General features: G+C 44.7%; 1 non-coding gene across 1 annotated transcript; it reads left to right on the forward strand.

Annotated features, from left to right (window-relative positions):
• Positions 1–15390: 15390 nt before the first annotated feature.
• Trnas-cga lies at positions 15391–15465 on the forward strand. Its single transcript has one exon. It is a non-coding gene; the product is annotated as a tRNA-Ser (tRNA).
• Positions 15466–18623: the final 3158 nt, after the last annotated feature.

Consider the following 18623-nt stretch of genomic DNA (forward strand, 5'->3'; position numbering starts at 1 on the left):
ACGACTTACATTAGAAGAAAGATTAAGGAAAGGCAAACCTACGTTTCTAGCATTTGTAGACTTAGAGAAAGCTTTTGACAATGTTAACTGGAAAACTCTATTTCAAATTCTGAGGGTGGCAGGGGTAAAATACAGGGAGCGAAAGGCTATTTACAATTTGTACAGAAACCAGATAGCAGTTATAAGAGTCGAGGGGCATGAAATGGAAGCAGTGGTTGGGAAAGGAGTGAGACAGGGTTGTAGCCTCTCCCCGATGTTATTCAATCTGTATATTGAGCAAGCAGTAAAGGAAACAAAAGAAAAATTCGGGGTAGGTATTAAAATTCATGGAGAAGAAGTAAAAACTCTGAGGTTCGCCGATGACATTGTAATTCCGTCAGAGACAGCAAAAGATTTGGAAGAGCAGTTGATCGGAATGGACAGTGCCCTGAAAGGAGGGTATAAGATGAACATCAACAAAAGCAAAACGAGGATAATGGAATGTAGTCAAATTAAATCGGGTGATGCTGAGGGAATTAGATTAGGAAATGAGACACTTAAAGTAGTAAAGGAGTTTTGCTATTTAGGGAGTAAAATAACTGATGATGGTCGAAGTAGAGAGGATATATAATGTAGACTGGCAATGGCAAGGAAATCGTTTCTGAAGAAGAGAAATTTGTTAACATCGAGTATAGATTTAAGTGTCAGGAAGTTGTTTCTCAAAGAATTTGTATGGAGTGTAGCCATGTATGGAAGTGAAACATGGACGATAACTAGTGTGGACAAGAAGAGAATAGAAGCTTTCGAAATGTGGTGCTACGGAAGAATGCTGAAGATAAGGTGGGTAGATCACGTAACTAATGAGGAGGTATTGAATAGGATTGGGGAGAGGAGAAGTTTGTGGCACAACTTGACTAAAAGAAGGGATCGGTTGGTAGGACATGTTTTGAGGCATCAAGGGATCACAAATTTAGTATTGGAGGGCAGCGTGGAGGGTAAAAATCGTAGAGGGAGACCAAGAGATGAATACACTAAGCAGATTCAGAAGGATGTAGGTTGCAGTAGGTACTGGGAGATGAAGAAGCTTGCACAGGAGAGCTGCATCAAACCAGTCTCAGGACTGAAGACCACAACAACAACAACAACAACATTTTTGCTGTTATCGCGAACTTCAGCATCAGAGATAATGTTTCACTTTGTTACTTCTCTACTACGACTCTGTTCGCAACACAGTTTGCTGACAATATTCGTCTACACCACTGAATGTACCTGGAAAATTATACCATTGTACGACGCATAGTTCAGGATACACGACACCATGGATATTTAGGTGCTTGGAAAAGTAGCTTTCGCTTAAAATGGTGCGCAGTAAAACTTCAACATCAAGCATTACGTTCCAGTTTATTAATTATTTACTACTAGATCCACTTGCAGCATACTTTTCAGACAATGTCCATAGGTATCACGGAATGTACCTGCCTAGTAGTTCAGGACATATGACGTTATAAACATTGAGATGTGTGTAAAACCAACCTTTCTTAAAACGGAGCACAATTTCATAATTAGCGCCTTTAGTGACCCCCAACAAACTTTAAACACAATTTCAGACGTTTTATAAACTTTAACACTTTAACTCATTTGCAAAGTTACAAGACGTTTGAAGCTATTTTATACATCATAGTTCTGTATCCAAACTAAACGGAAACTAAGCAGCAGTCAACTGTTTGGGTGTTCCAAGGCAGACACGAACAAAAAAAAAGTGGTTCACTCTCGAGCCGCTTCCAACAGTGTCATCGTTTCTTTCCGTTGCTGCACTGGACATATAAAGACCCTTGCTTTACAGCAGCGATATACACAATTCCTAGTACCGAGGGCCGCAACCCTCTCTCTATGGCTGTGTAATAGCTATACAGAAAAGAACGTAATTTCTACTTATTATTCGTTTCACAAATATTCCTTTCATTTACCAAATGTTATTACAACATCGCACTTTTACAGAAAAATTATTTACACAATTTAATTTAAAACACTTGATTTGCAATTTGGTTCAATTTTTGTCATAGACAAGGGTGAAATTGGCTCTAAATCGTCAGTCGTCGAAAACTTATAACTGTTTTTATTGACTCAACGCTAGAAATTCTACAGATTTGTTTTACCAAATTTAATTTTCATAGTCTCGTTGTTTAGCATGTCGATGAGTTTCAACTGTATTGCATTTTTTTAGGGAAGGAGTGACAGATGAGTAACAAGAAAGAAATTCACACGAACGAACGGTAAGGTAAGGGCCGCCATCAGATCAACGGCGACTTCACGTCCAGAAGGTTCTGAGTCCCCACAGAACCGTGTTTTTGAGGTACCAACATAACAGTGAGAACATATATCTCGAACATTGGTTGGAACTCATTAGAAGATATATAAATTTTAAAGGCAAATAGTTGTAGAAAAACTGTAACGAAATGTTCAAGTCAATGTTTTCCTTCGATATTTTGTAATGGTCAAGCGGTCATAACTGAGGGTCGGTCTCAGTACTGCAGTGCTTTACCAGGCGTGGTTTCATTGGGAGTGGTGCACCATTTCCTGGTTCTGACCTTTGAACTGACTACCCAGCCGGTTATAGGGGGACCTATAGTTCAACGTCGGCTACGAGCCACGGTGCAACTCAGCATTTTTCACAATGACAAAAACTGGCGGATGTGTAAGTATTATAACTAACAAATAATAACCGCAGGCCAGATCACGGACCAAAAATTAGATTTTTGGATCCTTAGTCTGGTGCTGGATGGCTGACCCACCAAGACACAATGTGTTAGAACGCGGACTTCGTAGTATCAGCTATCGTGGTGCAATGGAATTTGTGATACTATGACGTTTTTGGGAATGAATATCTCCTCTATAAAAATCAACATCGATTCAGCAAATGGAAATCTCGAGAAATTCAATTCCCTCCGTTCGTTCATGAAATGCAGAGTGCCGCAGACGAATGATCTCAGGTTGGTCCAGTGTCCCTCGACTTCCGGAAGGCACTCGATTCATTTCGGCAACGTCTTTTAGTGAGCGAAATACGAGCTTACTATCGGACCGGCTGCGTGATTGGATTTCAGACTTCTTTTCTCACAAAGTTCCACCGTGTTTCTTAACGGAACGAAATCTAACAATGTGCAGATGGGAGTACCAAGAAGGAGTGTCATGGGGCAGTTACTGTTTGCGTTTTATATAAAAGGTTCAGTGGGTAATGCTGGAGTCGCCGAAGGGCTAATTGCGGACGATACTGTTGTTTACAGGAGGGTCGCCACGCCAAAAATACTGTAGCGAAGTACAGGAAGATCTGCAAAGAATTCACGATTTATCCAGTGACTGGCAGTTAACTCAGAATGTAAATAAATGGTACGTGTAGCGCATAAATAGGCAAAGAGATCTACTACTGTCGGAATAAACCGCAGGTGACCCATCACTAGAAACAGCAAAAATCGTAAAATACCGTCCAGTCTAAAGTGGAATGACCACATAAAACTAATTGCAGGAAGAGCAAATTTCAGCCTGAGATCCACTGGGTAAATCTAAGACAAATGTAGCTAATCTCTGAAAGGAGTGGCTTACAGAACACTTGTTCCATCGATTCGTGGGTATTATTCATCAGTGCGAAGCCATTAAGAGCTAGAACTAATACAAGATGTGAAGAAAATGCAAGGTAGAGCGGTCCGTTTCATCATGAGATCGTTCAGTTGGCGCGTTCAATAAATTTCAGTGGCAGACGATACAAGAGAGGCACTGTGCATCACGTAGAGCTTCACTGCTCACATTCCGAGGCAGAACATTTTCGGAAGAGTCGAGCAACGTATTACTTCTTCCCGTACTCGTAACGCAAAATGAAAAATCAGAAAAATGGAAGCTCGTGCAGAGTCTCCCCGACAATCATCCTTCACACGAGGTATTCGCTAGTTGAACAGTGAAAAGAAGGTGGTGGGGCACCGTAAGAAGTCGTGCGGACTGTAGATGTGAATGCACATGGATAAACAGTGAACGATAAATACACTGGCCGATCAAAAGTGTCTCTGACACCCATGTGGAATGCGGAATAGACCAAAAGGTGTCAGGAAAGAAGGACCCACCAGTATAAAAAGAGGCAGTGAGTATTGTTTTGTTGGAAGAGAAGTAGTAACAGCACAGTAGGTCGGCCAGAGGGGCTCACTGACTGGTCACTGCATCTCACCTGAGTAATAACTCCACCAAGGACGTTGCAACCCTTGTAGAGCTGCCCAAGTCGTCAGTTGGTGAAATGATTGTGAAGGAGAATCTCAGCTTAATCAAGACTAGACAGTTCTCATGTACTGCTGGATACGGACCGGTGGCTCTAAAAAGTCGCTTGAAATCGTGGAAGGAATCACACATGAGTTCCGGAGAGCTACCAGCAGTCAGCTAGCATAATGACTGCGTACGGAGTTAAAAATGGTAGGTATAGTGGTCGAGCAGCTCGTCATAAGCCACTCATTTCTTTGTCAGTTCTGAGCAACTCTTAAGGTGGTGTAAAGAGTGAGACTCAACTGGAGTAACTAAATACAGTTTTCCGTAATCTCTTCACGATAGAAGACGAAGTAAATATTCCAGAATTCGAAACCAGAACAGCTGTTAGCATGAGTGGCATAAAAGTAGATATCTTGGGTGTTGCGAAACAACTCAAATCACTTAAGAAAGGCAAGTCTTCCGGTCCAGATGGTATACCAATCAGGTTCCTTTCAGAGTATGCAGACACAATAGCGCCTTTCTTACCAATCATATACAACCGCTCACTTGACGAAAGGTCTGTTCCTAAAGACTGGGAAGTAGCACAGGTCACACCTACATTCAAGAAATGAAATAGGAGTAACCCACTGAATTACAGACCCATATCACTGACCTCAATTTACAGCAGGATTTTGGAGCATATATGTACACCTTGAAGAAAATGGTATATTGATACATAACCAACACGGATTCAGAAAATATCGTTCTTGTGCAACACAGCTAGCTCTTTATTCCCATGAAACAATGAGTGCTGTCGACAAGGGATCTCTGATCGATTCCATATTCCTAGATTTCCACAAGGCATTTGATACCGTTCCTCACAAGCGACTATCAATCAAATTGCGTGCATACGGAGTACCGTCTCAGTTGTGTGACTGGATTCGGGATTTCCTCTCAGAGAGGTCACAGTTCGTAGTGATAGACGGTAAATCATCGAGTAGAATAGAAATGATATCTGGCGTTCCGCAAGGAGTGTCATAGGCCCTGTGCTGTTCCTGATTTATATAAATGATCTAGGTGTTAATATGAGCAGCCCCCTTAGATTGTTTGTAGATGACGCTGTAATTTACCGTGTAGTAAAATCATCAGACGATCAATTCCAATTACAAAAAGGATCTAAAGAGAATTTCTGTATGGTACGAAAAGTGGTAATTGGTACCAAACAAACAAAAGTGCGAGGTCATCCACATTGGTACTAAAATAAATCCGATAAATTTTGGGTATACGATAAATAGCACCAATCTAAGGGCTGTCAATTCGACTAAATACCTAGGAATTACACTTACGAGCAACTTAAATTGGAACGACCACATAGATAATATTGTGGGGAAGGCGAAACAAAGACTGCGCTTTGTTGGCAGAACACTTAGAAGATGCGACAAACCCACTAAACAGACAGCCTACATTACACTTGTCCGTCCTCTGATGGAATATTGCCACGCAGTATGGGATCCTTACCAGGTAGGATTGACGGAGGACAACGAAAAAGTGCAAAGAAGGGCAGCTCGTTTCGTGTTATCCCGCAATGGGGGTGAGAGTGTCACACTCTCACCCCCATTGCGGGATAACACGAAACGAGCTGCCCTTCTTTGCACTTTTTCGTTACGCGTGTTGGGGTGGCAGTCACTGAAACAAAGGCGAGATCTGTTTACGAAATTTCAATCACCAACTTTCTCTTCAGAATGCGTAAACATTTTGTTGACATCGAGCTACGTAGGGAGAAATGATCATCATAATAAAATAAGAGATATCAGAGAGCTCGAACGGAAAGATTTAGGTGTTCGTTTTTCAAAAATGGTTCAAATGGCTCTGAGCGCTATGGGACTCAACTTCTGAGGTCATCAGTCCCCTAGAACTTGGAACTACTTAAACATAACTAACCTAGGGACATCACACACATCCATGCCCGAGGCCGGATTCGAAACTGCGACCGTAGCGGTCTCGCGGCTCCAGACTTTAGCGCCTAGAACCGCACGGCCACTCCGGCCGGCGTTCCTTTTTCCCACGCGCCATTCGAGAGTGGAATGGTAGAGAAGTAGTATGAAAATAGTTCGATGAACCCTCTGCCAGGCACTTAAGTGTGAATTGCAGAGTAACCATGTAGATGTAGATGTAGATGTAGAGAGTGGATGACTGGAAACGAGTGATTTGGAGTGACGAGTCACGCTTGTACCCTGTGGCAGTCTTATGGAAGGGTTGCGTTTGAAGAATTGCTGGAGGAAGTTCCCTGCCATCGTGTAGTGTGCGGTCAGTGAGGTATGCAGAAGGTGGTGTTACTGTATGGGGGTGTCTGTCTTGGTTCAGGTGTGATCCTCTCATTGTCCAGGAGGAAACGCTAAATTTGGAAGGATATGAAGACATTTTAGAGCATTGTGCACTAGGTAATGTTGAGGAACAGTTGGGAGGTGAATTTGATTGTATCAGTATGGCTAAGGACACTGCTATAAAGCATTATCTGTAAGGCAGTGCTTTGTGCACAACAGCATTCCTGAAAAGGACTGATGTGACCAGACCTGAACCCACTGGAAGAGCTGAAGGATGAGTCACCATATGGCCTTCGCTCCAGGACCGTGCGTCCAACACCAGTACATTCTCCGGTTTCGGCTCCTGAGGAACAATGGACTGCCATTCCTCCACAGACTTTCAGACACTACTGGATGTCTCCCCACCAGAGTTCATGTCATAAGAAAGGCGAATCATGGACGCAGCCCGTATTACTATCAAACTATAGATGTCCCGGTACTTTTATTAGATGTGTAGTGAAGTAAGTGCAGTAGTGAGTGCAGTTCTTTGACGCTGGCAGCTGGGACAACGTGCGCGCGGGTACCCTCCTGCCCGCACCAGCAGAGCGTGGCGCCGTGCGCAGCCACCCCCGCCGCCCCCAGGCGGGAGCGTCACTTCCTGCGGCCACCGGGCCAGCGGGCAGCGGGCAGCGGGCAGGGGCAGACGCGGCCACGCGCGCTCGGGCATCGGGTTCAAGGCCCGCGGCGCCAGCCCAGCCGCCTTTGTCTGCCCGCAACAATCGCTGACTGTGCGCCGGGCGCTCCTTCCGGCCGCCCGCGACTTGCGCCACGCCGCCGCCGCCGCCGCCGCCGCCGCCCCTGGCGGATGTCTTAACGCGCCGCGCCGCGCCTGCCTGTCACACCTGCGAGACCATTGTTCCCGGTAAAAGTCGCGCAGCGGATGGCAAACTTGGCACCACGCCCCTCTTAGACAGTGCAAGGGCACTTTCACTCGAGAAACCGTCCATCCACAAGCATACATTCTATTCACATCGAAACTTATGCGTTCTTTCACATGAGAGACGCAGAGCGTCGTCTTCGGCTCACTATAAACGTCCGATACTTGAGACGCTCCAAATACCCTACTGGCCACTAAAATTGCTGCAACAAGAAGAAATGCAAAAGATAAACGGGTATTCATTGGACAAATATACTAGAACTGACATGTGATTACATTTTCACGCAATTTGGGTGCATAGATCCTGAGAAATCAGTACCCAGAACAACCACCTCTGGCCGTAATAACGGCCTTGATACGCCTGGGCATTGAGTCAAACGGAGCTTGTATGGCGTGTACAGGTACAGCTGCCCATGCAGCTTCAACACGATACCACAGTTCATCAAGAGTAGTGACTGGCGTATTGTGATGAGCCAGTTGTTCGGCCAGCATTAACCAGACGTTTTCAATTGGTGAGAGACCTGGAGAATGTGATGGCCAGGGCAGCAGTCGAACATTTTCTGTATCCAGAAAGGTCCGTAGAGGACCTGCAACATGCGGTCGTGCATTATCCTGCTGAAATGTAGGGTTTCGTAGGGTTCGAATGAAGGGTAGAGCCACGGGTCGTAACACACCTGAAATGTAACGTCCACTGTTCAAAGTGCCATCAACGCGAACAAGAGGTGACCGAGACGTGTAACCAATGACACCCCATACCATCACGCCGAGTGACATGCCAGTATGGCGATGACGAATACACGCTTCCAATGTGCGTTCACCGCGATGCGACCAACATGATGGTGTAAACAGGACCTGGATACATCCGAAAAAATGACGTTTTACCATTCGTGCATCCAGGTTCGTCGTTGAGTACACCATGGCAGGCGCTCCTGTCTGTGATGCAGCGTCAAGGGTAACCGCAGCCATAGTCTCCGCGCTGATAGTCCGTGCTGCTGCAAACGTCGTCGAAGTGTTCGTGCAGATGGTTGTTGTCTTCCAAACGTCCCCATCTGTTGACTCAGGGATCGAGAGGTGACTGCACGATCCGTTACAGCCATGCGGATAAGATGCCTGTCATTTCGACTGCTAGTGTTACGAGGCCGTTGGGATCCAGGACGGTGTTCCGTATTACCCTCCTAAATCCACCGATTTCATATTCTGCTAACAGTCATTGGATCTCGACCAACGCGAGCAGCAATGTCGATATACGATAAACCGCAATCGCGATAGGCTACAGTCCGACCTTTATCGAAGTCGGAAACGTGATGGTACGCATTTCTCCTCCTTACACGAGGCATCGCAACAACGTTTCACCAGGCAACGCCGGTCAACTGCTGTTTGTGTATGAGAAATCGGTTGGAAACTTCCCTCATGTCAGCACGTTGTAGGTGTCGCCACCGGCGCCAACCTTGTATGAATGCTCTGAAAAGCTAATCATTCGCATATCACAGCATCTTCTTCCCGTCGGTTAAATTTCCCGTCTGTAGCACGTCATGATCTTGGTGTAGTATTTTTAATGGCCAGTCCTGTATATCCACGCCCCTTGTATTCCGAGAAGTCCGCAACTCGTTGCCTAGTGGTGCGCGCAACGTCTTCTATATTACTGGGTGCAAGGCTTTTTTTTCTGGCTAGGTTAGAGATGAAGACAGGAAGAAATTAAAGACATTAGATGCCACTGAGCATTGATTTAAATCAATGGGGAAAGTTGAAAATTTGCGCCAGATCAATGGGAAAAGTTGAAAATTTGGGCCAGACCTTGTTTCGAACCCTGCTCTGCTGCTTACTTGGCACTTGCGCTGACCATGGCGCCATCTGCACACAGTGCTCATCGCAACTGCGTGGACTACCCTAGCATGCTTCCCATCACATCCAAATTCTCAACTTATCCGCACACTACTGATGTAATGCCCCTCGCCCATTATCCTCATTACTCGTGGCATCTCGCCGATTCCCAGAAGAATTCGAGCGTGGTTTTACGTTCACGCTGAAGGAATCGTTGGCCGTCCTCACCCGGATTATATATGTCGTGCCTGTTCTTTCTGCCACGTCCAACAGGACACATCGAAATGGTGTAAAATACAAGGCCAAAAATCTCTGGCCTGGGCCTCCTGGCCAATAATGACATTCGATCATTTCATTCCTCCTTAAATATTGATTTAAAACGAAAGAGGGTGTATAAAATGAACAATGGATGTATTATTGTGTGGCAAACATTGTGGAAGAAGCTGGGAAGCATCTAAACCTCTGTAAGGAGCTTCTACAGGCGAGCCAGTATGTCTTTTCTGAAGGTGTGTGTTCAACAGGTGCAAAGAGTATTTGATTTCCATAATAAAAGATTGCGGCAAGTGCATCTGTTATCAACGATGCTCTCATCGACCGACTGGGTTAAAGTTGGCAATTTTAACTGCAAACACGGCCAGTACAAGGAGCTGCAAATCAAAATGATGGATATAACGTCGACAGAATCACTCACCTAAAAGCTTGTGCAACGAGTGAGACCATCACCAGTCGCCACAAGAAGAAATTTGCGCCGCTTGAAGAGACATCACAGAACACTAAGCCTTGCCTGGATGAATCTTGAACGCTGGTACATCTGTCATCTCAGTCTACCTGCTACGCAGCCACTGAAGCACTGGCTAAGGGGCGAAGCCTCTTTATCACGCCTGAACGGATCCCCACAGAAGAAATCTCTGAGTCTGTGGAAGCAGCGCTCCATCACACGATAGAAGCTAAGAAAATTGGGTGGGAAAACTTCTGAAATTTACTGTGTGACAAGCCACTGGAGCACAACTTTAGCTTGAGGGAAGGGCAGATTTGACGGAACTTAAGAAGAACAACGTAATTGTGATATTACAAGCAGATAAAGGTAATGCTACTGTCATTTTGGCGTATGAAGACAAGATGGAAGAGTTGCTAAATGATCCTATCTACAATGAACTAAGGATAAGCCCGCATCTCGTGGTCGTGCGGTAGCGTTCTCGCTTCCCACGCCCGGGTTCCCGGGTTCGATTCCCGGCGGGGTCAGGGATTTTCTCTGCCTCGTGATGGCTGGGTGTTGTGTGCTGTCCTTAGGTTAGTTAGGTTTAAGTAGTTCTAAGTTCTAGGGGACTGATGACCATAGATGTTAAGTCCCATAGTGCTCAGAGCCATTTGAACCATTTTTTTTTAACTAAGGATATGCTCACAGTCAAGATAATTCGTAAGCTCCAGACCTCAATCAAGAACCTAAGAAATGACGCTCACGCAGCCACTGGACTCATTCCCAGAATATCCAGTTTCTTCTTTAATTTATAAGTGCCAAAAATACATAAAGAACGCCATACTTTAAGGCCAATAGTGAATGGTATCAACTCGCCTATACAGAGTTTGGAAAAGTATCTAGCCTGTAAATTGGCAACGGCCTTACGGCAGTGGTAACACAAGTTCCCGTCAGATCACCGAAGTTAAGCGCTCTCGGCCTGGGCTAACATTTGGATGGGTGACCATGCGGACTGCCGAGCGCTGTTGGCAAGCTGGGTGCACTCAGCCCCTGTGAGGCAAACTGAGCAGCTGCTTGACTGAAAAGTAGCGGCTCCGATCTCGGAAACTGACATACGGTCGGGAGAGCGGTGTGCTGACCACATACCCCTCCGTATCCGCATCCAGTGACGCCTGTGGACTGGGGATGACGCGGCGGCCGGTCGGTACCGTTGGGCCTTCCAAGGTCTGTTCGGACGGAGTTTATTTTTAGTTCTAGCCTGTAAATTAAGACCTCTACATTGCCAAACGGACTCCTGTTCGAAGAACTCGACGCAATTTATAGAATGCATAGAGGGAGAAATAATTTTACTCACAGATACTATTGTCAGCTTCAACATTCTACAAAAACATGTCCTGCTAGACGTATTCGACCTGGTTGAGTTATGTTTGTCATCAACATACTTCAAACGTAAGGAAAATACCAAGAGAACAATGACGGCAGCTGAAAAATTAATGGATGCCTTTGAAGGAACTGCACTATGTTCCACTCATTTACTCCCAATCTGCTGGTTCAGATACGTGGACGAATGAACACTATACAGGGTGTTATAAAAAGGTACGGCAAAACTTTCAGGAAACATTCCTCACACACAAAGAAAGAAAATAGATTATGTGGACATGTGTCCGGAAACGCTTACTTTCCATGTTAGACCTCATTTTATTACTTCTCTTCATATCACATTATTCATGGAATGGAAACACACAGCAACAGAACGTACCAGCGTGACTTCAAACACTTTGTTACAGGAAATGTTCAAAATGTCCCCCGTTAGCGAGGATACATGCGGAGCCGCACGACTGCTACGGTCGCAGGTTCGAATCCTGCCTCGGGCATGGATGTGTGTGATGTCCTTAGGTTAGTTAGGTTTAAGTAGTTCTAAGTTCTAGGGGACTGATGACCATAGATGTTAAGTCCCATAGTGCTCAGAGCCATTTGAACCATTTTTTTGTGGATACATGCATCCACCCTCCGTCGCATGGAATCCCTCATGCGCTGATCCAGCCCTGCAGAATGGCGTATTGTATCACAGCCGTCCACAATACGAGCACGAAGAGTCTCTACATTTGGTATCGGGGTTGCGTAGACAAGAGCTTTCAAATGCACCGAAGGAAACATTACCTTCCTTCAATTGGGCCAACTGGCGGTGAATCGAGAAAGTACAGTACATTCTGACGAAACTAAAATGAGCTCTAACACGGAAATTAAGCGTTTCCGGACACATGTCCACGTAACATCTTTTCTTTATTTGTGTGTGAGGAATGTTTCCTGAAAGTTTGGCCGTACCTTTTTGTAACACCCTGTATAACCCACTGGTGAGAAGGAGCTACACAGATTTCACAAATATTTGAAAAAAAAAAAACTGTTGAAGACGCAGGTAATGCTGGGAGTACTGGTGAAATTCCATTCATAGAAATGGAAGTATATAAGACAATGGATGGCACACTTTGACACTAAGTACGTAGGTTGGAACTTAAATGGCGGCAACACTGATGTGGAGACACTATGCAATGGAATCTGTAACCTCCCCCTCACTTACCGACCTTAATGACAGTGAAAAATGAAACCGCGTGTACCTAATGGGAGTTTTGGAAAAGCAATCGTCACCGAAGTTAACCTGTCGGTAAAGAGGGAGGAAAGGGTTACATCTAAATGAAAGGAAATGTGCTAATGAAACTGGTGGAAATTAATTTTGAAAAGGGGTAAAGTTAATAAGGAAAGTAAATGTGCAGCCGTTACGTTAACAATTAACTATCGGTAACTAGATATTTGAGATTTAGGGGGAAATCACGGTCGCCAGTCCTAAGGACAATTACTATAGTAACTGAAAAAGAAAGGTTATTACACATATAATTAACACTAGAAGCGTGGCAACTGAAGGTTGACACGTGTAGTGTGAAAACTGAAAGTTTGTCAGAAGTAATAAATTTCGCTACACTCTGACTTAATTTAGCAAAAGAATTAATAAAACCGTAAAATCGAAAGTTAATTTAGTGACTGAAGTTAATAGTGAGCTTTCTTTCTGAAGCACATCGAAATCCAGTAAAATACGGTTAGTCTTGGACTACCTCAACAATCATTTCAAAAGCAACTTGACTCTACGCAATTTAGAAACAAGAGATTTTACTTTGAACTTGAATTAAATGATTCCGAACTATTAACAATAGTAAAATTTAGTACGTACCAAGCTGAGCTGCAGTCACAGGTAAGCTAAAATATGCTAACAAAACTCGCACTCTAAATTTGTGCTCGTGTAACCTAAATATTGTAGCCAGCTACTGAACTTTGAAATTAAAGCAGTGAAATCTAATTATATTATTTTAATGCTGGCGTTTGAATTTCAACGACACTCGGGTTCATTTCGGAAAAGGAAGGGACCCTGCTTGGCAATGTAATTGGGACAATGAGCAACAAAGGTTCATGCTAAGTTGCTGTAATTTTGCGAGGCAAATGGAACAATTTGAAAAGCTGAGGTCTGCCGTACAGTTCTGAAACTTTACGTGCTTTTAGTCTTCCTTGTTGGTTGATTGAAGGTTTGAAGCCGTCGATCGAGGAGGTGGCGACAGTCACTCATTGTCGGCCGTCGCTGTTGCAGAAGCTGGATGTTGGAGCGCCTTCTTCTCGACACGGTCACCAGGCGAAACGGGCTCTTGATGTGCGCCAGCTAATGCTTCCCGTCCGCGACACCATGTCAGAAACTATCATCGCGAGTCGAGCGCAATTACATGCTGCCAAACCCCGAAAGCGCGGCAACTCGCGGGAGCGTCACACAACACCTGCTCCACTCGCTACTCCCGCCAGACCCTCCCTCTGTTCCGCCCGCGCTCCACGCGGCAGAGTTAACACTACCAAAGATCCTACACACTTTGATTCTTCACACGACCCATCGATGTAATCGTTCGATAGCAGTTTTCCCTAGGCAAGACCCAGCGTAAAAATACAAATAATATTTACGAAACAAACCAATTATACATCGACATGAGTGCATAAATATATATATATACAAACAGTAAAACAATTACAATATATAAAGAGACAGAAATGTCATATCTTGAGGTAACAAAACAAGGAAAAAAAATAATAGTACAATAGATGGAAATAGGAGGATATGCATTTCCGGCGTTACAAATCTATTACGGTCGCTGATAGCACACGTTGTTGACATACCTACCTTACCTCCGAGCAAATGGACTCGCCCGTCCCACGTCACCGGCGTGCGCGCAATCGAGGGAAACACGGTCACTCAAGAGCGAGCAATCTAACGTAACGGTGTCAGCTATGTTCCCGAAAGCCGGCCGGAGTGGCTGAGCGGTTATAGGCGCTACAGTCTGGAACCGTGCGATCGCAACGGTCGCAGGTTCGAATTGTGCCTCGGGCATGGATGTGTGTGATGTCCTTAGGTTAGTTAGGTTTAAGTAGTTCTAAGTCTAGGGGACCGATGACCTTAGATGTTAAGTCCCATAGTGCTTAGAGCCATTTGAACCATTTTGAATGTTCTTGACCAATGGTTATAGGCATAAATCGATCCATCCAGCGATCGCAATGAACGAAAGAAAGCAAGATTGGCGGGAAACCAACAAACTTCAGCCAGCAGTGCGTTTATCTTATGTGAAGAATATCGCTCACAGGATTGGTAAACACATTGACTATTGTTACTGCCCAGATACGGCTGCTTCTGCAGCAGCCGCAAAATCCTAGATGTGCTAGGTACCAGAAAGGACAACGTAGATGCTATCCACACTGCAGGCGTGTATAATATATCATGTGAGAGTCGAGAAGTATACAGTGGCGAAGCCGGGAGGGCAGTAGCAACCCGCATATGGGAGCTCGATCGCTACATTCGAGTTGAGCACACAACAAATCTGCAGTGAACGTTTTTTTCAGGCGACTATTAACAGTATCCATATATTTGGAAAAATACATGATGCACACAGCCGTGTCTAGTAAATTATTTATTCACAGCCGGTTTAGGTCACAGTGGGAATTCTTTCTTACGTTGGCAACGCTGAGTATTTCACTCGTTGTTGATTGAGCCATTCCTAAAGTAGGAGTATCTTTGTGAAACGTTTGTTACGTTTTTGATTCGACAATGTAGTTCATTCATATCTAAAGGCATGACTGCCACGTCATGTTGCCGCTCAAAAATAAAAAAAATAAAAAATATCCCTTTGAAGGTGGTCTGTGATCTAAACAGGATGTGAATAAGTAATTTACAAGCCGATTAAAACTGTGTGCCCGACCGAGACTCGAACTCGGGACCTTTGCCTTTCGCGGGCAAGTGCTCTACCAACTGAGCTACCGAAGCACGACTCACGCCCGGTACTCACAGCATTTGGAAGGTGGGAAACGAGATACTGGCAGAAGTAAAACTGTGAGTACCGGGCGTGAGTCGTGCTTCGGTAGCTCAGTTGGTAGAGCACTTGCCCGCGAAAGGCAAAGGTCCCGAGTTCGAGTCTCGGTCGGGCGCACAGTTTTAATCTGCCAGGAAGTTTCATATCAGCCCACACTTCGCTGCAGAGTGAAAATCTCATTCTGGAATTTACAGCAGAAAGACTGACGCAACGAAATAAAATTCAACGAACCCTGCGTACTTGCCAAGCAACGAGGGATGGTGAAATGAAAGATTAAAGAAGCAATCGAAATATTAAAACAACCTAAGAACACCAATGCAGAGGATGGACTCAGGCTTGTCCCATCCTGGCTGTGCCATCAGAGCCAAACAGGCCGCACTAACAACACGATACACGAACGTTATCGGCGAGTAATTGTCACCGGGTGGTCTGCGTGCAGCAGGAGGAAAACTGGAGCCCACGCCTCATTCGCCAACGACTACCGATCATGGCACACAGTGCAAGAAGCAACAGACAACAGCAGATCCCCACTCCCTCTACCGCAGTAACTCTTACAATACAAGTCCCATTCGTTCCAACTCGGCCTATTACATCAACTATTTTTCTTAGTATGATGTAATGTCATGCTCAGTGAGTAGTCGTGACAAAATATTAGTGAGTCAGGACAGCAAAAACTCAACAGGAAACCCAGAAGAAGGCCACTGTAATTGTGGTCCAAGCGTTGGTTTCACCGGTAATACCTTTTTTATAATATGACGCGGTACCGTACCCAGAAAAGTTTCATGTCAATACACCAACTGTCTATCCATTGGAATTTCAACCTTAGTTCCATTGTTCGATGAGCAGCTCCGCGCACTGGCGAAAGATTAACCTTATGATTTTTTATAGCGCCAGTGACTTATTTTCTGGTGCTAAAACTAGTTTTTTTAGGGGAGTCTAAGACATGTCCTTCAAAAATGGTTGTTTATCGATGCAAATTCAAAGACATGTTCTGTCCAGCTTGACTTGAAGGCCATCTATTCCATCGAGACAGGCTCACGGAACTGCAAACGGTTCCTCAAGTTCGTTCGGTGGGTGATCGCCGCTACCCGCTTCGCACGGTCTCCAGGCTGGATGGGCAGGGAGCAGCTCGCTGCCATACGCAGGTGTCATTATTTCGCCCTTCTTGCTCGATTTTGGTACAGATTGTGAAGTCAACAGCTCTATTGTTTTTGCTCTCTGCGCACCGTCTATTATTCATGTGCAGTATTTTAAAAATTTTCTCTTCGCGACAGATGATAGAGGAGATACAGACTGTGTTCCAAGTTAAGAGCTCCGTTGCGGAATTGCAAAGAACGCCAGTGCTGTGAGGATCTTTCGTATATGAAAGGAGCAAATTTAATAAGCGTGAAGCTTGGAATGTTAAATGTAAGTAATGTAACAGGAAGTTTGACAATTTTCTTGAACAGAAGTGGTAAGATACAGGGTTGCTGAGCAGGGCGCCTGGGCTGCTTGCAGTGGAATGCTGGCCCCAGTTGAGGAAACAAAAATTTATTTTCACCACGTTAATTAAGACAGAGTACTAGTAACAACACAATGATTAATTAGTATTTGCAAATCGCGGTGATATACGCCGATTGTTCAACTTTATAAAACCAATGAGAATAATTTTAAAAATTTAAAGAAAAACAGACTTATGGCCCCAACTTTAACAAAAAATTACTTTACAGAAATATAAACTTAGCATAATTACAGATCTGAGCTCACTAGTCAATTATCAGGCCTTTTGAATATGAAACATAACAACTTGTATAAGCTATTAGGTTCAGGAAAATACTGAAATAGCAAGATCTCATAAATACGTGAATTAACTATTACGGAAAACATTCGGCAATATGATGTGATAGCCTGAAAGGTGTACACAGCAATCAGCACATTCTCGACGTTTGGCGTACACATCGGCCGCGCCTCTGAATTCCGTGCTCGAGAGCTCAGGTGACACCAACGGCTTCTAGAACACACAAACCCAGTATTAATACACAGTTCACTAAAATATTAAAACCAACAGCCAAGCAATGGATAGTACCAAATACAGGAAGTAATGTTAATCGTTATAGTGTGGCAATCGCAGTTACTATTAAAGCAATAGTTGAAACTTCCTGGCAGATGAAAACTGTGTGCCGTGACATTTGCAAAGGTCCCGAGTTCGAGTGTCGGTCCGGCCCACAGTTTTAATCTGTCAGGAAGTTTCATATCAGCGCACACTCCGCGGGTTGAAAATCTCATTCTGAAAGTAATAGTTCATTACAAATCTCCAATGACGTGGAATCTCACTTGATAAGTTCATAAACCATAACTAGTTCAAGAAGTTAATGACCAGACAATCCGCACACAACCTTACATACCAAATCACCGTTTGACGGTGCAGAATTATTATAGTTGCCAACAACAAGGAAGCTGGAAATTCCAATTTAGATTTGTGGCTGAATAAACTATCATTCATAAAATTGACCACTTAACATATTAACAACAATAATTAAAAAAGAAGCTTGCACAGGATAGAGTAGCATGGAGAGCTGCATCAAACCAGTCTCAGGACTGAAGACCACAACAACAACAATTAAAAAAGGAATCGTCGAATATCGGCCGCACTTGTAATGCAACAGAACCAGGGCACAGCGCATTTACGAGGACTTGCAATACCAAGTATCCCGGACCCACGTCGAAGTGGTTTAAGTAATGACTAGCGAATGGTTCAAATGGTTCAAATGGCTCTGAGCACTATGGGACTTTTCTTCTGAGGTCATTAGTCCCCTAGAACTTAGAACTACTTAAGCCTAACTAACCTAAGGACATCACACACATCCATACCCGAGGCAGGATTCGAACCTGTGACCGTAGTGGTCGCGCGGTTCCAGACTGTAGCGCCTAGAACCGCTCGGCCACCGCGGCCGGCAATGACTAGCGAAAATCAGAGTGGCAACACGGGACAATGACATCCAAAGTTCCACCACAAAATGACTCACCGTATAAAGTTAGTCCGGGAGTTCGCCCTCAACATGCATTCCAGGGTAAACTCCAGCTCTCTTCTCAAGATTCCAGACAGACACGACTCTTTAAACAGAGCCTGTGTTGACCGCATTCCGGTTCCGCTCGCCACCAGACCCAGGCGCCGGAATGTCAACACCGTGCGTCCTCACAGTACACCAAGCGCCGACTGACTACTCGCAATGCTCCATGGTCTTCTGTCTTCCCTCTACCACTGCCGCCAGCCAAGCCTCTGTCACTGCCCCGAC

This window comes from Schistocerca americana, chromosome 1 (genome assembly GCF_021461395.2).
Source record: "Schistocerca americana isolate TAMUIC-IGC-003095 chromosome 1, iqSchAmer2.1, whole genome shotgun sequence".
NCBI lineage: Eukaryota > Metazoa > Arthropoda > Insecta > Orthoptera > Acrididae > Schistocerca > Schistocerca americana.